This window comes from Heterodontus francisci, chromosome 24, assembly GCF_036365525.1.
Source record: "Heterodontus francisci isolate sHetFra1 chromosome 24, sHetFra1.hap1, whole genome shotgun sequence".
Taxonomy (NCBI): domain Eukaryota; kingdom Metazoa; phylum Chordata; class Chondrichthyes; order Heterodontiformes; family Heterodontidae; genus Heterodontus; species Heterodontus francisci.
In genome coordinates this window covers 56866414-56890518 of record NC_090394.1, presented here as the reverse complement: position 1 = coordinate 56890518, position 24105 = coordinate 56866414, and the positions used below count along the sequence as shown (strand labels likewise).

The 24105-nt window shown below is 41.5% G+C and overlaps 1 protein-coding gene across 3 annotated transcripts in view; it reads right to left on the bottom strand.

The window, feature by feature from the left end:
• Positions 1–24105, bottom strand: part of snx29 (sorting nexin 29) — a 659344-nt gene that overhangs the window by 8009 nt on the left and 627230 nt on the right. The window lies entirely within an intron of this gene.

Below are 24105 nucleotides of genomic sequence, written 5' to 3'. Positions count from 1 at the left end.
TGGGAGGAAACACTAGCCGCAGGAGGCCACAGCCAGGGACCCTTGAGGATGGCAATCGGGAGGAAAATAGGGCTGTGAATGGGAAGGCTAGGAACAGCCTGGAACTCAGGGCTGGAAAGACTGAAGGCTTCCATGGGGGAGAACTAATCCTCATGGCTTAAAAAGGAGTGCTGAAACAGCCACTTACCTTCAGGAGCTGGCAGCTCACCAGTCTGTTTCACTGCCGAGTTTCCCAACCACTGGGAAACCCATGCAGTAGCCTTTGTTATCTCCAGACTTGACTATCCTAATGCTCCGCAGGAGGTCTCCCATCTTCCTCCCTAAATAAACTTCAGCATATCCAAAACTCTGCTACCCATATCCTAACTCGTGCCAAGTCCCGTTCATCCATCACCCTTTGTTTGCTGACCTACATTGTCTCCAGATCCAACAATTCTTCAATTTTAAAATGCTAGTCCTTATTTTCAAATCACTCCATGGCCTCAACCCACCCTACCCTGACCACAGTCCGGGGACAGAGGCTGCAGGGTCGGGCCAAATCCATCAGCTGAAGCCCCTAAAGCAGCCGGGCCTCAGGCCTCTCCTTCCCTGGGCTTTCTGTCCTTACCTCAGGCCCAAGGCTCCAGCCTGCGATCCGGCCACCACCTGCACTCGCTGCCCTGGAATCTGAGCTTCGGACTCAACTGGAAGCGGATCCATGCATGGGATAGAGCGGATTCCAAGCAGTGTCACCCCTATTATCGCATCCTCCTCACCTCCACCCCAGCTTCCAAGCAGCAATCACTTCCTGTCTGATTCTATATAATACTAAAAGTAGCTGTTGTGTGTGTGGGTGTGTCTTGTATTTTTTGGTAAAACCTCCAAGATCAGATAGTATAGGATCCAAAGTGATACTCTAGAATCGATAGAAAGCTTTGGCGAGCCGGATTCTGGCCCGCCGGACCTTATGTTGGACAACCCTGATCGATAGGATTTAGCATCAACAGTTATTCTTACTTTTGTGATGCTTATAAATGGGCAGTGAGTCTTGATCAAGCTCACTTGGTACCAATATAAAAAAGATCGACTAGAAAGACCAGATGAGTTAATATCAGTCTATTTTTATGATAAATTGCAACAATGCTGTTAATTATATTTTCACAGTAAGTTTAACAAAGACAAATATGAATTTGAAATCATATACATCAATCACATCTCTGTTTTGATATGCAAAATAAGAATGACTTTGATGTATTACCTTCCCTCACATGGGACATGGGTTTAATTATGTAACTGTCAATTTTAAACAAAGCAGTTTGAACTGCAGCATTACCTAGATTCAGAGCTCCAAATCAGGTTGCTGCTTATAAATGTATCCAGGACACATAAAATGGCAACTGTCTATTGAAACTGGATTACAAGGAAATTTTTAACAGCTCAGTGCAGCTAATTGGAATGCATGTGAAGAGAATGAAAGATCTTAATCTCTTACACCTCCACTGAAAACATGCAACTCCAAACATTAAAAATTGTAATCACCATTTCTTTAACTGTCAGTAATGCTGTCGATGCTACTTTGCCCCATGACTAGCTATACCATGCAGTGGTTTTTGTTTTCAAGCAGAATCCATACTGCACCTACTCCATTGTATTGTCAGATTTACAGACATTCAGCATTTTGTATACTTCAAACTCAAAGCAAGTAAATTTACAGCTTAGTCACAGGCCAATTTAGATCAACTGTAGGAATACAGGACATCAATATTTTTATTGCTTCAATAATCTCAAAAGGTTGCTTGGCTTAAGGAACATTTCAGCAGAACAGCCATAACCTTGCAGATATTAGGACAAGTGACCAAAAGCTTGGTCAAAGAGATTGGTTTTAAGGAGCGTCTTGGAGGAGGAGAGAGAGGTAGAGACTGCTAAATAGTTATTAAAGAGTTGTTGTCACTACTGAAGAGTGTTTGATAACAGGCTGTGATGGAATCTGGAATAAGGGGTGATAAGGTTAGAAGAGTTATTTCCCTATGAAATAGGGATTAAAAAATTAATAGTGGGGTTCATCTGCCTGAAAGCTTAAAAGTTCATAAGCATGCCTGGACATGCTCCTGTGGTCAAGGATGCAGCCTAATTGCCTCTTCCTAGAACAGAATGGCAGGTTCTGAAAAATAGGAACTCGCTCATAAAAGTCATGAACATCACCACCTCAGTAAGGCACTGATAATACAAGTTTCATAAATAAACATTGAAAGTTACCACAGTTTAACAATGGATAACATGATTTTCTATGGATGGACCTAAATCACCTGTCCACTCAATACGGGAAACTGAGTTATAACCTTTAAACACAATTGGGTGACTAGGAAGTTTACCACCATTTACAACTTCCAGCATCCTGATGGTCTAAGGATGTTGACCAGCATCTCTGCTCACAGATTCCCGCTGGCTCAGCCTTTTCTTAGAACTTAAACAATGTGGATTTTAACTAGAAATTAACAGTTATACAGCCTTATTTGGGAAACAGAGGGGGACGAACCTACTTACAAAAAGGTAAAACCTCCATACATAAAAAAATTAATTATGCAGCTTAGAAACAGTATAAATATTGGAACCACACAGTGAATCTTTACATTTGTTGGATTCACTCCAACGTATCTCACAATAAAGGTACGGGCTATTGGGGGCACGCCGATGATAGTTCCCCCCCTTAATTGGGCTAGAGGTATCTCACTAAACTCTGTAGCTTTCTACTCGGGGATTTAAGGTAAATATTAACTTAAATGTTGATAGATATCTTATATATTTTACTGTAACAATATTTAGACTTAATAATTGGATTCTATACTCGGCAGATTAGACTTTCTTTTCCTAGATCTACTAACGTTGCAATTGACTTTTCCACAGAATGTGAATTGAATGTTTGGTTCATTAATAAAAATTATATAATTTAGAAATGATATTGTCTCATATAGTCTTCTGTATCGCAAACTCATGAACCCATCTCCGTACACTCTTCAGTGAGGGGGTACATTACCGAGGAGAGATGTCCGGACCCTTATAATATCTGGGTCGTTATAATCTGGCTAAACCTTGTTAAAAAGGCTATCTGGAGGACGGTAATAGGTCTCGGGTGGTTCCCTTCCTTTGGAGAGAGTTATATCAGTTCTTCAGACCCATTCAAGTGTTTGTGAGATCTGTCTTTCTCAACCTTAAGTGAGAGTGATCATCTGGGCAGTACGCCTGAACTGGATGGTCCCAAAAAAGGGCTAGGATTATAATCCACTTCAGGACTGAATCTGAACCCCTGAATACAGGTGGGTTGGGGTCAAGTGAGATGTTAAAACTTTAAAAATCTCATTGGAGGTGAGACAAGCGGCAGGCAAGAGCTGCATTGGGCAATTAAATATTTTAATGAGGTTGACTAGCCTCTGATTTAAACTGCTTTGCAGCTTTAACCCTGGTTGGCAAGATTTCCCAGGCTTCGGGAAACCTAGCAGCTGAAGGGAGGTTAGGATAGCTTCGAGGAGAAGGTAAGTGCATCTCCTAGCACCCTAACCACCACTAGGGTAGGGGATCAGATCCCCGTCCCCGGGGTCAGATTTCTGAACTCCCTGGATCAGACCCTGCCCAGGGTTAGGGATTGGACCCACAAACGTTCCCACTAGCAGCAACAAGCGCCATACCTGCAGCTGCAACATCCTTCAGAGTGGTCCCCACCCAACTGGAAGCCAAGTCTGTCAATCAGGCTAACTTCTGGGCAGTGAAACTGCAAAAACAAAACTACAACATGCGGGAAACCAGGTGGTCAGAATTTCCCAGTGGAAACTGTACCCTGCACCTGCCACCAACCGCACCCCCCCCCACCCCACCCAGTGTAGTCTCTCCCATCAAGATTGGGGCCAATGTTTTCCACTCATGTTCATAAGCGTGTGATGAAATGATGAGTTCTGGAAAAAAGTAAATTAAAAAGATGGCACTGTATTGCCTATAAGAGGTTGTGAAATATTGCACCACAGTAAGAGCTTTCTGCAAGCCTCAACGATACCTCCAACCATAGTTTTCAGAGCTGGCTGATTCAGGAGCTGAGACTGTCAAACTCCTCAAAGATGCATCACTGTCCTTTTAAACACTATCACTGAATTCACCTTCACTTGCTCTACTTTAAAATAAAACCCAAAGGAAACAGCATGTGACTCTATGTTGTTTCATTCCTGGAGTTTCAGTCACCTAGTTTTTAATTGCAAAGGTATACGAGAATCCATGTGACAGGTCCTCCCCATTCCCTACACACACACCACCACCGCCCCCAACCATGGAGAGTTCACCCACTGAGTATTAAAAAGAATCACATGAAATGACAGCAAGAATGTGGAAAGTTACAGGAGTTTCCATAACTACTTGGTGGTTTTGACTTAGTGAACAGAAGTTGAGGTATGTTGTGTATTCCTTATGGTGAGAACATGGAACTATCAATTATACAGTAAATATTTTTTTAACATGTCAACTTTCAACAATTTCTGAACATACAAAACGAGGTATGGATGTTTAACACACCAACACTAGTAGACTAGAACAAATTAGAAGCAATTTTGTTCTTGAAGGTATCATGTATGTGGGCACTGGCAGCAATGATGCAATGGTAAATATCAGTCGGGCTCTCACTGTTGAGTCAGATGTTTATGGGTTGAAGTCCGACTCCAAGTTTCAGGGTAGCATTATTTGAAAAGCGGAGGACTCCCTTGGTCTAAATAGTCAACATTTATCCTTTAATCAATTCTACCAAAAAGAGACGAACTGGTCATTTATCTTATTGTTTGTGGAACATTGCTGGGTACAAATTGGTAGCCATGTTAGTCTACATAAGAACAAACACTGCACTTCAAAATAATTAATTGGTTATGAAGTATTTTGGGTTGTTTTGAGAGTGTGAAAGGCACGATATAAATGTAAGATCTTCATTTTTCTTTCAAACTCATACTTTCTTTATCAGCTTCTGAAAACCTTGGAATATTTTACTCCTAACCAAAATATTTCTTTCACTTGTGATTTCTCCCTGTTTTTAATTATTTCACTTTCTTTGCAGGCATCAATCCCTGAACACGAGGATGGTCAAACAACCTATTGAGAGCCTGAGCTTCGGCCACTGGCTTTTTGAACTTTAAACTATAAAGAAAAATACAAAATGTTGGAAAGTTATAGCAAGCCTGTTAGCAACAGCGAGGAGTAAAGACAGTTTAATGTCCCTTTGTCAAAACTAGAAATAGTAAACAGATTAAAAATAAGCTGGAAAGGAAGGGAAAGTGTAAGACAAGGTAAAAAAAAACATTTTAGTTAGGCAATGAAAAGACATTAGAAATAGAAAAAAATTGCATACAACTAGAAACAAACAACATGGAATGTGAATGGGAGAAACTGCCAGGTTAATGGTGGAGACAAGCAAGGTCTATTAGTTGCTAATACAATGGCTACAATACATGCAGGCAGAAGCAACTGTTCTCAGTTTACTTTGTGCTTAGAAGGCTAAAGGTGAAAAGGATTGGGTAGGAATGGGAGGCAAAGTTAAAATGATCAGCCAAGGGATATTAGGATCATTACAGATAAAACTGAAATATTCAGTAAAGCAAACTCTCAATCTGTGTTTGATCTCAAAATCGAGAGACTCCAGTGTACTGCTAAATAGGATAGATTTCAAACAGATCTAGCAATTCAAAACTGGGCATCCATGAGGTGCTGTGGGCCATCAGCAGCAGCAGAACTGTATGCAACCATAATCTGTAATCTCATGGCCCGGCAGATCCCCCACTCTACCATTACCTTCAAGCCAGGGTACCAACCCTGGTTCAATGAAGAGTGTAGGAGAACATGCCAGGAGCAGCACCAGGCATATCTAAAAATGAGGGGTCAGCCTGGTGAAGCTACAACTCAGGACTACTCGCATGCCAAACAGCAGAAGCAGCATGCAACAGACAGGGCTAAGCGATCCCACAACCAACGGATCAGATCTAAGCTCTGCAGTTCTGCCACATCCGGTCGCGAATGGTGGAGGACAATTAAACAACTGACAGGAGGAGGAGGCTCCACGAATATCCTCATCCTCAATGATGAGGGAGCTCAGCACATCAGTGCAAAAGACAAGGCTGAAGCATCTGCATCCATCTTCAGGCAGAAGTGCCAAGTTGATGATCCATCTCAGCCTCCTCCTAAGGTCCCCAGCATCATGGATGCCAGACTTCAGCCAATCCGATTCACTCCTCATGATATCAAGAAACAGCTGAAGGCACTGGATACTGAAAAGGCTATGGGCCCTGACAAAACATTCCGGCAATAGTAGCGAAGAACTGTGCTCCAGAAATAGCCGCACCTCTAGCCAAGCTGTTCCAGTACAGTTACAACACTGGCATATAGCTGGCAATGTGGAAAATTGCCCAGGTATGTCCTGGACACAAAAATCAGGACAAATCCAACCCGGCCAATTGCCGCCCCATCAGTCTACTCCGGATGACCAGCAAAGTGACGGAAGGGGTCACTAACAGTGCTATCAAGCAGCACTTGTTCACTGATGCTCAACTGGGTTCTGCCAAGACCACTGAGCTCCTGACCTCATTACAGCCTTGGTCCAAACGTGGAGAAAAGAGCTGAACTCCACAGGTGAGGTTAGAGTGACTGCCCTTGACATCAAGGCAGCATTTGAGCGAGTATGGCATCAAGGAGCCTAGCAACACTGAAGTCAATGGGAATCGGGGGAAAACCCTCCGCTGGTTGGAGTCATACCTAGCACAAAGGAAGATGGTTGTGGTTGTTGGAGATCAATCATCTCAGTCCCAGGACATCACTGCAGGAGTTCCTCAGGGCAGTGTCCTAGGCCCAACCATCTTCAGCTGCTTCATCAATGACTTTTCCTCCATCATAAAGTCAGAAGTGGGGATGATTGCTGATGATTGCACAATGTTCATTCGTGACTCCTCAGATACTGAAGCAGCCCATGTCCATATGCAGCAGGACCTGGACAATATCCAGGCTTGGGCTGATAAGTGGCAAGTAACATTTGGACCACACAAGTGCCAGGCAATGACCATCTCAAACAAGAGAGAATCGAACCATCTCCCTTTGATATTCAATGGCATTACAATCGCTGAATCCCCCACTATCAACATCCTGGGTGTCACCGTTGACCAGAAACTGAACCAGCCACATAAATGCTGTGGCTACAAGAGCAGGCCAAAGGCTGGAATTCTGTGGCGAATTCCATCACCTCCTGACTCCCCAAAGTCTGTCCACCATCTACAAGGCATCAGTCAGGAGTGTGATGGAATACACTCCACTTGCCTGGATGGGTGCAGCTCCAACACTCAAGAAGCTCAACACATCTAGGACAAAGCAGCCCACTTGATTGCCACCACATCACCCCACCTTCAACATTCACTCCCTCCACCACCGACGCACAGTGGCAGCAGTGTGTGCCATCTACAAGATGCACTGCAGCAACGCACCAAGGCTCCTTCAACATCGCCTTCCAAACCCATGACCTCTACCACCTAGAAAGACAAGGGCAGCAGATGCATGGGAACACTACCACCTTGCAAGTTCCCCTCCAAGCCTCACACCATCCTGACTTGGAACTCTATCGTCGTTCCTTCACTGTCGCTGGGTCAAAATCCTGGAACCCTTCCTAACAGCACTGTTGGTATTCCTACTCCCCAAGGACGGCAGCAGTTCAGGAAGGCAGCTCACCACCACCTTCTCAAGAGCAATTAGGGATGCGTAATAAATGCAGGCCTAGCCAGCGCTGCCCACATCCCACATAAGAATAATTTTTTTAAAAATACCCATTTTTCTAATCCACAAACTCTGACCCCAAATTCCCACCTATGTTATTCAATCATTTACTCAACTTGCATGGCAGTGTTACACACACACACACACACACACACACACACACACACACACACACACACACACACACACACACACACACACACACACACACAACACCTCAAGAGCAGGGTTTTTTTTAAAAACAGGGAAGGCTAATAATGCATTAAATTTGAGGATTGACTGATGATAAATCTTGCAATGGCAGGAAGAGTGAAGAGTGTTCAAAATTAGATTTCCTGTAAGAATTCAGATACACCATTAGCCTTGTCAATTTTTATTACTGCCATATGTATAGACATTTCTTGTTAATGCAAGGATAAAAATGAATTTGAAGAAAAATACAAAACCTGTCTCTGAAACAATGATGCTGGTGAGATGAGTGTTGCAATGCCTCACTTCACCATCATCATGCTAATGCAGGATGGCCTGCCTTTTTCGTCAGTTTCATATTTATAATTTTTTTTTAGTGTTCATAGGATCGTTTAATGCTTTTTTTAAAGTCTTTTTTTTATTTGTTCAAGGGATGTACACGTTGCTGGCTAGGCCAGCATTTATTGCCCATCCCTAATTGCTCTTGAGAAGGCGGTGGTGAGCTGCCTTCTTGGACCGCTGCAGTCCATGTGGGGTAGGTACACCTACAGTACTGTTAGGAAGGGAGTTCCAGGATTCTGACCCAGCGACAGTGAAGGATCAGCAATATAATACCAAGTCAAGATGGTGTGTGGCTTGGGAACTTGAAGGTAGTGGTGTTCCTATGCGTCTGCTGCTCTTGTACTTCTAGGTAGTAGAAGTTGCAAGTTTAGAAGGTGCTGTTGAAGAAGCCTTGGCAAGCTGCTGCAGTGCATCTTGAAGATGGTACACACTGCAGCCACTGTGCACCGGTGGTGGAGAGAGTGAATGTTTAAGGTGGGGGAATGGGGTGCCGATCAAGCAGGCTGCTTTGTCCTAGATGGTGTCAAGCTTCTTGAGCAATGGAGCTGCAATCATTCAGGCTAGTGGAGAGTAATCCATCACACTCCTGACATGTGCCTTGTAGATGGCAGACTGGCTTTGGAGAGTCAGGAGGTAGGTTATCCACTGCAGAATTCTCAGCCTCTGGCCTGCTCTTATAGCCCAAGTATATGTCAGTTAAGCTTGGTCAATGGCAACATCCAGGATGATGTGGGGGATTCAGTGATGGTAATGCCATTGAACATCAAGGATAGATGGTTAGATTCTCTCTAGTTGGAGATAGTCATTAACTGGCACTTGTGTGGCATGAATGTTACTTGTCACTTATCAATCCACGCCTGAAACTTGTCCAGGTCTTGATATATATGGGTACGACTGCTTCAGTATCTGAGGAGTTGTGAATGGTATAGAACACTGTGCAATCATCAGCGAACAACCCCATTTCTGACCTTATGATGGAGGGAAGGTCATTGATGAAGCAGCTAAAGATGGTTGGGTCTTGCACACTACCCTGAGGAACTCCTGCAGCAACATCCTGGAGCTGAGATGGTTGTCCTCCCAACAACCACAACCATCTTCCTCTGTGATAGGTATGATTCCAACCTGTGGAGAGTTTTCTCTCAATTCCCATTGACTCCAGCTTCTTCATGCCAACCTCGGTCAAATGCTGCCTTGATATCAAAGGCATTCATTCTCACCTCACCTTTGGAATTCAGCTCTTTTCTCCATGTTTGAAGCAAAGCTACAGGAGCTGAGTGGCCCTGCCAGAATCCAAACTGAGCATCTGTGAGGTTATTGCTGAGCAAGTACTACTTGTTAGCATTGTTGACGACACCTTCTGTCACTTTGCTGATGATCGGGAATAGATTGATGGGGTGGTGTTTTGCTGGTTTGGATTTGTCCTTCTTTTAGTGGACAGGACAAACCTGAGCAATTTTCCACATGGTCGGGTAGATGCCAGTGTTGTAGGTGTAGTGGAACAGCTTGGCTAGGGACGTGGCTAGTTCTGGAACACAAGTCTTTGGTCCTATAGCCAGGATGTTGTCAGGGCCTAAGCCTTTGCTGTATTCAGTGCCTTCAGCCATTTCTTGATTTCATGGGCAATAAATGCAGACGTGATAAGGTGAAAGTGGGACTTCTTGATCTGCTGCAATCCTAGTGTGATGGTGTTTTTGTCTCAAGAAACCAAGCTGGTAATAAGCTTTTGTCCAGGATAAAATTATCTGAGCACATCAACCAATGAAATTTCTTTTTGAAAGAGGAGAGTTAGTAATAGTTCTGAGAATAAAATAGAATATGTTTTAGAGAGGAAACAATGTTTACTTTATCATGTTATTATGATGAAACTACCACTTCAGTTGGCCATTTTCAAACATATTTCAAATATGTATTTCCCCATTCTCGTTCTTTCCTGTATTGCAATATTGTCAAACCTATGTTTCTTGCAGCTAATGAGAAAAGCTTTGTATTGTATAAAGCAAATTGAAAACTCAAACTACCCAAGAATGGATTTGTGTATTATCAGCAAGGTAATAGACCAGTAATAAAGATAGCAGAGATTAAAGAAAAAAATCATAGACTTGAAAGAAGCAAAGTAAATTTGTTCTAAAGACTTGTATACTCACCATAGATGCTGAAAAACGATAATGGGATACAAAAGAGAGTGGCTAAGGGTACTTTGAGTACCAACAATGAATTTTAAGTCCCAATTTAAAATAAAATTTAAAATAATAGGTTCTGGAACACTAGTCTTTGGTACTTGTTGTCAGGGCCTAAGGCTTTACTGTATTCAGTGACTGGCTGCTCCAACGACACATTCAATAACTCAGATCTAGTAATGCACTTCCTAAAAGCACTGGGCACGAGTGTAAATGATATCATGAATCATGAGGCAAGATTCCCAATCTCAAAAATAGAAATGTTTATTCTGCTATATTCAAATGTCAACAGAATTTATCATGGTAATTGTAAGGCATTAAGCCAGTGCTTTATTAATATGGTACATCATTATAGAAGCTAATTGTAAAGCATTCCTTTATCAACAAAATTGTACAAAAAATAATAAAAACAAATTGTCTCGCTCTACTCATTTTCTATTTTTACTTCATGCTATTTGCCAAAAATATGCCTTAACATTTAATGGAATACTTAGCCCTCCTCTGAATACTAAGAGTATTCAACACAGGTAAAAGTCATATGATGTTTAGGTACTGAGCTATTTGCATCTATCTGATTGTGAGTTTAAAATAATTAACTGATGGAAAGGAGGTTATGCCCAATGAATTTAATGGAGTATTTTTAAAAAACACTCAACCAGGGGAAACAAAGGAGCGTTATAGATGGTATTTCATCGGCATGGTGGTAAAACTGGTGGGTTTCCTCAGGGACCTGTGTTTGGATTATTGCTTATAATATGTACCTAAATGATTTGGAAGAGAGGACAGAAACAAAGCTCTCCAAGTTTGCTGATAAACTGGGGCAGCTGAAAATAACATGGAACAAGTTAACCAAGTGCAAAAGGAATTAGATAGATTAAGAAGCTAGGATGACAAGGAGCAGACGTTATTTAATGTGGATAGATTCAAAGTAATGAGACTAGGAAAGGTGAATAAGCAGTGATAATATAAGCTAATTGGTATTAATTTGCAGGAAATAGTGTGGGGAACTTGTAGACAGCTTGCTGAAACCATTGGCACAGGTATCTGGCTAAAGTAAAGAATACAAAGATCATCTTGGACGTGTAACCAGAGAAACAGAGCATATAATCCAGGAAAAGACTGCTGGGTCAAAGTCCTGGAACTCCCAACGTAACAGCATTGTTGGTGTACCTATACAACATGGACTGCAGTGGTTCAAGAAGGCCAACACCTTTTCAAAGGTAATTAGGGATGGGCAATAAATGCTAGCCTTATCAGCAATGCCCACATCCCATGAACAAGTAAAAAGAAATTGATAATGCGGTTATGCAAAGCATTGCTTCAGTCACACCTCAAATAATGTGTACAATGTTGATCAGCTTGCTGCTGTGGAGACTTCCTGGCCCTGGCAAGAGGGAATTGTGAAAGGTAACTAAATAGATATTTTGAATTGGGCATCTGAGCAATGAGGAGATACCATGGTTACTGGGAATGTTTACACTGGAGAAAACTTAGCCTGGGGACGCTTCCTGAGGTATTCAAGATTCTAGGGGACATAGATAAATTGAACCCTAATAATATGCTTAATATCACAAACTCTACAACAAGGGCACATGGGCTTGAGCTCAAAAGAGGGAATGTAGAAAGCAAAAAATGTAATAACGTTACACAGCAGGCGGTGAATATATGGATCAGACCACCTGGGTAGTCAGTGGAGGAAAACAATATCAGCAAATTCAAGAGGGACTAGGTAGATATTTAGAGGAAGGGATTGAGGGGTCCGAGAAAGTGAGTAGTGCAAGATATTTTCAGACTTTCATTCACACATACATTACAATAATGTGAAATCCATGCATTGGGTACTACAACCTGTATTCAGCAATAAGATCACTACTAAGGGATTAGAATGGTTAGGTGCTTGATGGCCGGCACGGACACGATGGGCCTGTTTCTGTGCTGTATAACTCTATGACTCTACTGTGCATGGTACAGGATTTCACCTTACTTATAAAACACTCTAATTTTCCTAAAGTAGCCCATGGCCCAAATGGGTTTGCAGCAATAGTTCCTTCCCACTGCCACCCCCCCATCACTGTAGGAAAAATATTTCCAGTATTAGTGAGTCAGGAGAATAAATATTTAAGCTCTTTGAGATCTGGGATCTTTCCCATGGACTGGAAAGAGGCCCATGTGCTATCAAGATTTCAGAAAGGAAGGCAATCAGAACCTAGTAATTATAGGCCATTTAGTTTGACTTCAGTTGTAGGTAACTTGTTGTAAGACAGTGTCAGTGATGCGCTGTATCAACACTTGGAAACAGCAGCAGTTATTACAGAATCCCAACACGCCCGTTGGAAATGGAGGTCCTATTTCACAAACGGTTGAATTTTCTGACGCCTTTAAAAGTTAATGGAATATGTGTAAGTATGCCAATTTCCAAAAAGCCTTTGATGAAATGCAGCATTTCAGGATCCATTCCATTGGATTGGTAGGAAGATTTTATGCTGGATAGCAAATTGTTTGCATTCTCATAGGTAGAGGCAGTAATTAAAGGCAGCAGCTCTGCATGGGGTGCAGTCACTCGTGGAATCCCACATGGAACCTGCTGCAACTTCTGCTCTTCACTGTGCTTGTCAATTATTTGAATGAAGGAAAAAAATCTTAACTTTGTAGACGACACTAAGACATGTGCAGGAATTAGAAATATAGACAAAATAAAGTGCAGTCAGATCTAAATACACAGGGAGAATGAACCTAACATGGACATCTGGGACTTTAACTTGAATAAATGTGATGTAATGCATTTGTGTCAGAGTCATTCTAGCCATGTGTATGCCATGTGCGGGAGGGAGGGAGGGATTGATGATGCAAGTTGTACATGTCTGGATGGATATTCTCCCACCCCTCCCTCCTTGGAGTTTTTGAATTTTATATCAAATGTGGTACATTTTTTGTAATATTAGAATACGTTTCTACATCACAGTTTAAAGACTTTTAATGTAAATATAAAAATTTGGATCAATTTGAGAGATTTCGGATATTACAATACCTTGAACCAGACATTAAGCATTACAAGGGAAAAAGACATTTCGTCAATACAGAATTGGAAAAGCTTAGAAATTTACAGGATGGAAGGAGGCCAATCAGCCTATCGTGTCTTCATGGCTGATAATTGGCTCCTTGCCAGCCAACAAGTAGCAATTTGGGCAGCAACCTAATGCACAAATAATCTGAAATTGAATATGACTAGCTAAATTGAATTAACTGTGACAAATGTATTCATACACTGTTGCTACTGCCTATCAACAGTAGCATAGAGGTAAAGTTACTGGACTAGTAAACCAGGGGCCCGGACTAATGCCCCGGAGTCATGAGCTCAAGCCCCACTGCCGTAGCCAAGGGAATTTAAATTTAATTAATTAAAACTTTAGAATAAAATGCGAATTTCAATAATGATGATCATGATACTATCGGATTGTCATAAAAACCCATCTGGTTCACTAATATCCTTCAGGGAAGAAAACCTGCCATTCTTATCCGATCTGGCCTACATGTGAAAACCAGACCCACAGAAATGTGGTTAACTCTTAATTGCCCCTCTGAAATGATCTAGCTGTCATATATGTATTGAACTGGCTGAACATTTTGTATACTACCTCTTTGTTGGGGAGGTGTAAATAAAGTTCACCAATGGCTGCTTGCACTATGAGATCTCATGCTAGGCTAACTCAATGAATGCACAACACAAGCAAGTCACTCCGTTGTATTGAACTGCTACAGAAAAGTCGAAGAACAAAACCGTTTGAACCACCCAGCATCGAACTATGCACCGGAAACGACAAAGGCACATCCTGCCCAGTCGACTCTGTAAAGTCCTCCTCACTAACATCTCGGGACTTGTACCAAAATTGGGAAAGCTGTCCCATAGATTAGTCAAGCAACAGCCTGACACAATCATACTCACTGAATCATATCTTACAGCCAATGTCTCAGACACCTCCATCACCATCCCTAGGTATGTCCTGTAGAACTGGCAGAACAGACTAACCAGAGGTGGTGACACAGTGGCAGATCGTCGGGAATGAATGGCCCTGGGAGCTCTCAATATTGACTCTGGACACCATGAAGTGTCATGGCATCAGGTCAAACATGGACAAGGAAACCTCCTGCTGATTACGAGCTAATGCTCTCCCTCAGCTGATGAATCAGTACTCCTACATGTTGAACACCACTTGGAAGTAAGGGCACAGAATGTACTCTGGGTGGGGGACTTCAATGTCCATCATCAAGAATGGCTCAGTAGCAACACTACTGACTGAGGTGGGTCAGTCATGAAGGACATACCTGCCAGACTGGGTCTGTGGCAGATGGTGAGAGAACGGACAAAAGGGAAAAAACCTACTTGACCTCGTACTCACTCAATCTATCGGACACAGATGCATCTGACCATGACAGTGTTGGTAGGAGTTACCACCGCACAGTACTTGTGGAGACAAAGTCCTGTCTATACACTGAGGACACTCTCCATAGTCCTGTGGTACTACCACCGTGCTAAATGGCATAGACTCAGAACAGATCTAGCAATTCAAAACTGGACATCCATGAGCAGCTGTGGGCCATCAGCAGCAGCAGAATTGTATTCAACCATCATCTGTAATGTCATCCCCCAGCATATCCCTCAACCTATTATTACCATCAAGTCAGGGGACCAACCCTGGTTTAATAAGGAGTGTAGGTGTATCTAAAAATGAGATGCCAACCTGGTGAAGCTACAACACAGGTCTACATGTGTGCTAAACAGCGGAAGCAGTGTGTTATAGACAGAGCTAAGCGATCCCAAAACCAAAGGATCAAATCAAAGCTCTGCAGTCCTGTCACATTTAGTTGTGAATGGTGGTGGACAATTAAAAAACTAACCAGAGGAGGAAGCTCCACAAACATCCCCATCTTCCATGATGAGTGAGCCCAGTACCTCAGTGAAAAAGACAAGGCTGAAGCATTTGCAACCATCTGCAGCCAGAAGTGCCGAGTGGATGATCCAGCTCAGCCTCCTCATGTCCCCAGCATCACAGATGCCAGTTTCCAGACAATTTGATTCACTCCATGTGGCTGAACTCACTGGTTACAGAAAAGCACTGGCCCTGACAACATCCTGGCTGTAGTACTGAAGATTTGTGCTTCAGAACTAGCCACGCCCCCAGCCAAGCTGTTCCACTACAGCTACAACACTGGCATTTACCCAATCAGGTGGAAAATTGCCCAGGTATGTCCTGTCCACAAAACCAGGACAAATCTAATCCAGCCAATTACCACCCCATCAGTCTACTCTCAATCATAAAAAAATGTGATGGAAGATGTCATCGACAGTGCTATCAAGCAGCACTTAATCAGCAATAACCTGCTCACCAATGCTCAGTTTGGGTTCTGTCAGGGCCACACAGATCAAGAACACATTTCAGCCTTGGGCCAAACATGGACAAAAAAGCTGAATTCTAGAGGTTAGGTGAGAATGATTGCCCTTGACATCAAGGCAGCATTTGACAGTGTGAGACATCAAGCAACCCTAGAAAAATTGAAGTCAATGGGAATCAGGGGGGAAAACTCTCCACTGGTTGGAATAATACCTAACACACAGGAAGATGGTTGTGCTTGTTGTAGGACAATCATCTCAGTCCCAGGACATCATTTCTATCACTGCAGGAGTTCCTCAGGGTAGTGTCCGAGGCTCAATCATCTTCAGCGGCTTCATGAATGACATTCCCTCCAACAAAAGGTCAGAAGTGGGAATGTTCACTGATGATTACACAATGTTCAGGACCATTCACAACTCCTCAGAGACGGAAGCAGTCTGTGCCTGCATGCAGCAAGATCTGGACAAGATTCAGGCTTGGGCTGATAAGTAGCAAGTAACATTCATGCCACACAAATTTCAGGAAATGAGCATCTCCAACAAGAGAGAATCTAACCATCTTCCCTTGACAGTCAATTGCATGGCTACTGCTGAATGCCCTACCATCAATATCCTGGTTGTTACCATTGACCAGAAGCTTAAATGGACCAGCCATATAAATACTGTGGCTACAAGAGCAGGTTCAGAGGCTGGGAATTCTGTTGCGAGTAACTCACCTCCTGGTTCTCCAAAGCCTGTCCACCACCTACAAGGCACAAGTCAGGAGTGTGATGGAATACTCTCCACTTTCCTGGATGAGTGCAGCTCCAACAACACTCAAGAAGCTAGACATCATCCAAGACAAAGCAGCCCACTTGATTGGCACCTCATCCACCACCTTAAACATTCCCTCCCTTCACCACCAGCGCACAGTGGCAGCAGCGTGTACCATCTACAAGATGCTCTGCAGCAACTTGCTAAGGCTCCTTCAACAGCAGCTTCTAAAACAGTGAGCTCTGTCACCTAGAATGCCAAGGGAGCAGACGCATGGCAACACTGCTATATGCAAATTCCCCTCTAAGTCATACAATACTGACTTGGAAATATATCGCTTTTCCTTCATTATTGCTGGGTCAAAATCCTGGAAGTCCCTCTACAACAGCACTGTGGGTGTACCGACACCACAAGGACTGCAGCGGTTCAAGAAAGCAGCTCACCACCACCTTCTCAAGGGCAATCAGGGATGGACAATAAATGTTAGCCCTTGCCAACGATGCTCACATCCCATGTACAAATTAAAAATAAGTGCAGATGTGAAATATAAACAGAATAAAGCATGTAATGCAAAGCATGCATTACAGTAATCCTCAGCCCCCTTAGGTTGTTAATTATTGGCTACGTTAATGGTACATCTGCCACCTCTGTATTTTTCAGACCTTTGCACCATACAGAAAACACACTAACAGGGTGGTTTTTGCACTGAGCTGCTTTTGTTGCATCACCTGTGGTTGGATGGAGTGGCTTGCAAAGGTTATCCCATCAGCGGCACCAAGCTCTTCACAAGTCTCCTGCTCCCACAGCCTGGGTGCAAAACCCAGGCCTGCTGATGCCACTTGTTCGAAGCACAGCACCAGCTCTTTGTACCATCATAACTCCACAAGAGGAAGGGAAACAGGTAAAGAAAAAGTCAGACAAGATCCTTTGGGGTGGCAAATCAGTTGTTGCAATTGTAAAACAGACTCTTAACATGTGAAGCCTTCAACTGATTGACAATTAGATCTTTGTTTGGACATTTCATTTGGTTAATTGAAGAGTTTTTTGTGCACAGCAGTGGTTTTAAACAGATGAATAAAACATGTCATCCATCAACATTAAAGCTATCAAATCTCAAAGAGCCCCACAAGAAAGCAGCACAATATTTGAAGTCAGCTTCACGTTGGAAGAATGCCCACTTTGATACGGTCTTTCTTTTTAAGAAAACAGACAACTTATGGATTCAAACTAGTAATAAGAAAACTATATTGTAGCATCATATTCTACTGAAACATTTCAAAAAGCTTCACTTAATGACTACCTTTCTCAGTGGAGTCATTATACGTACACATCACAACTTCTCCTACCTCTCCCTCAGTCTGTTCCATTCTAACCATCACTTTTCTCCTGGCTTACCTCTTTTCCCTTCTCTTGCTCCCTCCCCAGCTCTTCTATCCCAGTCTGTTTTATTACTCCCGTTTCCTTATCTTCATGATACGCTTATTACAGTTGTCAACAATGAATAAATAGTAAATGAGAAAATAAATGTGGGATTTTATGATCAAAAAAGAATGAGATAGGTTCAATATATGAAATTATGGTTAATTTCCAATTTGTATTAACAAAATATATTATACTTTAGATCAAAACAAAACTCAAGTTGAGATGAACAGGTTTCTGCCTGCGCTTTCCTCTGCTTTTTGGTTTCGCCCTCTCTCTCCGCCAAATTCTTCTAGTAGGTCCATGTGTCCATCATCTGCTTCTCACAATGTAGAAACATTCCTTCCTCTTTTCCTTCTCAGCCTAAACAAAATGATTGCAAATAGGGTAAGCAAGCAGGAAAGCTGTCAATGTGGACCTTCCACGAAATGCAAAGCTTCCCTGCTCCTGCTCCTTCTCTGGACAAGGCTGAAATACAAGCCTTTCCTCAAGAACCAGAAGTCAATTAAGATCAACTTTTATAGTTGTATGTTATCACAGGGGGAAATATTGCCAAGAATGATGTCAGGACTAATAGACCTCCATTGTACTGAAATCAAAATATTGGTCCTCTTGTTACAAATCCCTCCACAGCCTTGTTCCAACCCTAAATCTGCAACTATCTCCAGCCCTATGTTCCAGACAGTACCCTTTGGTTTTCAGTTTCTGGCCTCCTGTGCATCTCCCATTTTTCTGCTCTAGTATTGGAGGCAAAACCTTCAGCCATTTTACATATGAATAATGGACAGGAAAAGACTTACTGGTTTATCCAGTCTTGTCCCTTTTCATGAGCTCTTCCCTCCTTGTTATCTGTTTTCCCACCTTCAAAACGTTCAACATCTCTTTCTCTCCAACCATTATTTTAGTCATGCCCCAAATTCTTCTACACCTGTTCAGTATTCCTTTCTCCTCTGTGAATAACCTTGCAATGCTTTCAACATTAAAGGTACTACTGTCAGCATCAAAAGATGTCGAGTTTCTGTAGTTCTCTCTTTACATTATGGGTGAATGAACAAGCTATTCTGCAAGTGTGTGATCATGCGCCCCTTGTGGAACCTAGGTTCAAAGTACGCACAATTATTATTCCAGAACCCTGAGTAGAACTGGCTCTGTATGTACACTGCATAAACTGGCTGAAATTGTACTGAATGATTGATTCAGTTCCTTAGCAGATGCATCTCTAGGCTGGCCCTATTAGTAGCTTCACTGCAACAAAAATCCGAACTGTACAGCACAGAAGGAGATATTTGAGTTCATTGTGCCTGATAAAAGAGCTATCAAATTAGTCCTACTGCTCTGCTCTTTCCTACAAACCCTGCAATTTTTTTCCTTTTCAAGTATATATACAATTCTCTTTTGAAAGTTATTATTGAATCTGCTTCCACCAGCCATTCAGGCAGTGAATTCCAGATCAAAACAACTCGCCACGTAAAAAATTGCCTCCTCATCTCCTCTCGGTATTTTTTACCAATTATTTTACATCTGTGCCCTCTGGTTACTAACTGTCGCACCAGTTGAAACTATTTCATCCTATTTACGCGTTCATAATTTTAAACACCTTTACTAAATCACCCTTAACTTTCTCTGCTCTAAGGAGAACATTTTCAGCTTCTTTAGTCTCTCCATATAACTTAAGTTCCTCATTCCTGTGAGGAAGGGGGTAAAGAAATATACACATGTGGGTTTGTCTACCTGTGCTGGTGAAAAAGAGTAGACATATATCAATTCAACATTCTTTAAAAATAAATGACCTTGAATTTCCCTCTACATTGCAAAAAAATAACTTCTAAAATGACCTAGCTTTTTAAAGACACATTCTGAATGCACCAAGGGTTATAAATGTAATATATTTTGCAAAAGGGTAACTGGTTACAGCTTTGCTGGGCTTAGTACCTAAGTCCTAGAGAATGCAAAGATGGCTGAGACATTCTTTAGGTGTGAGAATGTCATGAAAGAATTGGACATTCACAGCTGAGCCTCTGCATGCATAAACTAGCAGGACACACAGGGTGAACCACATATATAATGAGAGAATATAAAACTGAGGGAAAAATTGAAATGCATCTTTTTTTTTTGTAAGAATAGATTGTTTCCCCTCTTAAGTGTCAGCAATAGTTTAGTGGGCATGACCCTTGACCCAGAGACGGAAGGTTGTGTGTTCAAGCCCCAGGCAAGAGACTTGAGCACATATTCTAGGCTTTCATTCTAGTGCAGTACTGATAGACTGCTGCACTATCAAAGAAGGTAATGTTATTTGGATCTGTCTGCCCTGCCCTCTTAAGTGGATTTAAAAGATTCCGTGGAACTTTTCAAAGATGATCAGGGGAATTCTCTACGATATCCTTGCCAATATTTTATTCCTCAACCAATATCATAAAAAAAATTATCTGGTCATTATCTCATTGTTGTTTGTGGGACCTCACTGTGCACAAATTAGCTGCCACATTTCCCTAAATTACAACAGTAACCTCACTTCAAAAAGTGCGTTATAGGCTGTGAAATGCTTTGGGACATCCCTACGTTATGAAAGGCGCTATGTAAATGCAAATTCTTTCTCTTGCCAATTTTCTTCTGTCTTGAAATCACTGACTTCTTGATTTGGCACTGTTCCACAAATGATGGGCACCCTCTGGTACCTCACCTAAATGACATTATTTGTGTTCAAGTCCTGATAGTGTCAATAGACTGTTCGATCAAAGGGAATATCCCAAATGGGTCCAATCTGGTCCTCCCCTATTACCCAGAGGTGTTCAATTACAGAAAGGGTCCCTGCATAATAATTAGCAGTTGAAACCTTGGCTGATTTTCCCCTTCCTAACCCAAAATGTTAAGGCATTGTAGCACTGCTACTGCCACCCCGGATGAAACCAACCCAAACAGGGATTGTACATTGGGACCTCTTGATATTTTGGCTCAGCCACTTACTAGATAAACCTGCTGAGCCATTGCGGAGCTGTGGGGGACTAATTTTTGTGAAATAATATGCAATCCTCAATTTCATATGCAACACACAAGTGCAGCTCAGAAACCTAAAAAAGAAATAAATTCAAATGATATTATAGTATTCTAATTAGTGAGAAGTAATTTCACAGTGCAAATGTGAACACGGAATTGCAGCCATTGAGAAAATGGCTTCAATTCATTAGAAGCAATGCAAGGAGATATAAATACAAGCAGTCCTGTTTTATGAAAATAGATATGCAAGAAATGCAGGGGTCATTCTGCGAATGGATCAAAATCAAGTGTCAGCCACAAATTCATTAATGGGCTGTATTGGAATTAGAAGTTCCAAACCAAAAGCAAAAGAATTTTGTACCACAGGAGGATTTTCTATAATCGACCACTATCTTATCTATGAAAGATACTGTCCAATCTCATTACTCAATGGAATTTTGACTCTTAGCGAGCTACACTTATCATGTATAAATATTAATAATTTAAATAGTTTGATGCTGAGCTATGCTGTATGATATATCCATGATGAATAATTAAACATGAATCACAGAATCTGTTTAAAGCAGTTGTCAGCTTGGTGTACATTCAGAAGCATCCTCCCTAAGAACTAGTTTTCAGTTAATACTTCAGGGATTCCAGTCATGTTTCAGCAGCAAAATCTTGCATAGATTATTTTAATTTTTTAAGTTAATTTAATGAAACTCACAAATTAAAAAAAAGTTATTGGGTTCAATGCATATTTCCAGTCACACTTTATAATGCTTATAATAATAAATGTGCAGAAAATTAGTATTTAGAGAAGTTGTAAGAAAATTAAAATGTTCACATTTTAGAAGTTTGAAATACATGCTAGCAAAAAAGGAAAAGAGGTGTCTTTTATGTATTAGAATTCTAAAAGCATATTTCTTTTGCTATAAAAGCATAGAAATGTGCAATTTCAAGCAACAGGGTAAATTAACCCAGATAAAGGAGAAAATGTTAACTCTTTAGGTCACAATAATAAAAGCAGAAGAAAATCTCCAAAATCCGACAACTTGTGGATAAAGTCCCCAGGATCTGTTCATTTCTCTGAATTACAAGTGTTATTTAGTAAAATTCCATACATTAGTATTTCAATTAGTAGCATACTGAGAGCTGAGAATCTGCAGGAAAACACAGGGATTAGAATTCAATGCACTCACATGCTATCTATACTTCTACAGGGTTTAAACTCACAGGCACTCCAGGATCTGTAGGGTTAATAGCTAATAAATAAGAAAAAAATATATAAAGCAGTTTAAACAGGATGAATACCTGCTGTGTAGCTAGTCTCTACAGTTCTTTTTTTAAGAAGCCTCACCTATAATTCAAAGAGCTCTTGCCTGCAGTTCACTGTGTCATTGTGTAGAATTTATAGCTGTGACTAATTTCTACCATCTGACGTTAAAATACCATTATTTTTGCTAGAAGAAACAGCAGCTGATGCTGTAAGTTTGGAAGGTTCTCTAGTATATCTATATTTAGTAAGTTGTTAAAAGAGAGCTTAAACGTCATAAGCATCACAAACTAGTCTTTTTAATCCTTCCTGAAGTTACCGCTCACTGCTGAGTACTATTAGCACTATCATACTCTGATACATTGTTGTCAAATTGCAAGTGAAACACTAGCATGAATGGTAGATACGCTTATCACTATTTCCTCTTTCCGATTAGAAGTTCGACTTCCAGTGTGATCTTGTAGCCTGAATGGGCCAGTAAATTAGTAGGAAATGCAAGGAAAAGGGAATGGAAAGAGGTAAGAAATAGAAAAACATAGGTTAGTGAAAGAAAAGACTGCAAGAATGGGACAAAATCAAAAAATAGATTAAGGAATTTTAAGAGATTAAGAGAAAATTTAAGGGTGAACGATTATGATATTGTAATATGCCATTCCATAAACTGCACCTACTGGAGGACTAAAGAATCGAAGAAAACTGAATGCATATAGAAACATGAAAATTTGACTAATCATCCCCCAAAACCTAAAAGCACAAAGCACATTATACTGTAAAATCCATATATATCTCTGTCTAAAATACAGACAGCACAGCGAGCATGCATTTCTGCCCATCACACTTCAAGTGCAACATTCAAAATTTCTGCATCATGGTTTGAAAGAAAGCATAATCAAGGCAATTATTTAGAAAGAACAATTCCACAGCAAATGAAAATATCTCAACACAGCAGGAAGAATGACTTTAATACCTGAGTGATCTAGCCAATCATATGTGAAAACAACTAAGAAAGTGAGGGTGGTGATCTGAAGCCTGAATGAAAATTAAGCACTGAATGACCTCATCCAGTGTTTACTTACCAGCTTTTATGCTGCCTTTTAAGGGCCAAAGCTTAATTTTAGCAGCAGAAAAATGACATAAATTTATATATCATTATATCAACTGCATTACAAATTGACAAGCCTAATATAAAGACTATGGTTGGAAGTGGGGAGGAGCTTTGGTCAAGAAACCCGGAAGCCTCAACTGAGGATCAGGAACGTTTCGTGGTTCTTGGGGGTAAAGATCCTAGGCTGGGGGTGGGGAGGGCCAAGGGTGTGTGGTGTTAAGAGTGTGGTTAGTGGGTCAGGGGTGATCACACGGGTGAGTCAGGGTGGGGGGTTGAGAGTCAGAGATCGTGGGGAGGTCAGGGAGATGTGTTTACAGGTAAGCTTGTTTTTGGGTTGGGAGGAAACATTCCTGCATCTCCAAGCCCACAAGCACTGCTGTAAAGGCACTGGATGGATACAGTCCTTCTCCCCTCCTTTTATTTGCTGATAGATATGAGATTCGAGGCGGGTTTGAGATTTTAAAAATTGTTGCATCTCGCCCCACTCCAACCCACCTGTTTTTAGGATTTAAAATCCACCCCACAGTAATAATGGAAATTTTTCCACCACTGTTTGTGCTCATAAGAACATAGGAAATAGGAGGCAGCATAGGCCATTTGGCCCCTCGAGCCTGCTCCACCATTCAAAAAGTACGTAGCTGATCTGATCGTGGCCTCAACTCCACTTTCGTACCTGGCCCCCATAACCCCTGACTCCCTTGTAAATCAAAAATCTGCCTAACTTCAG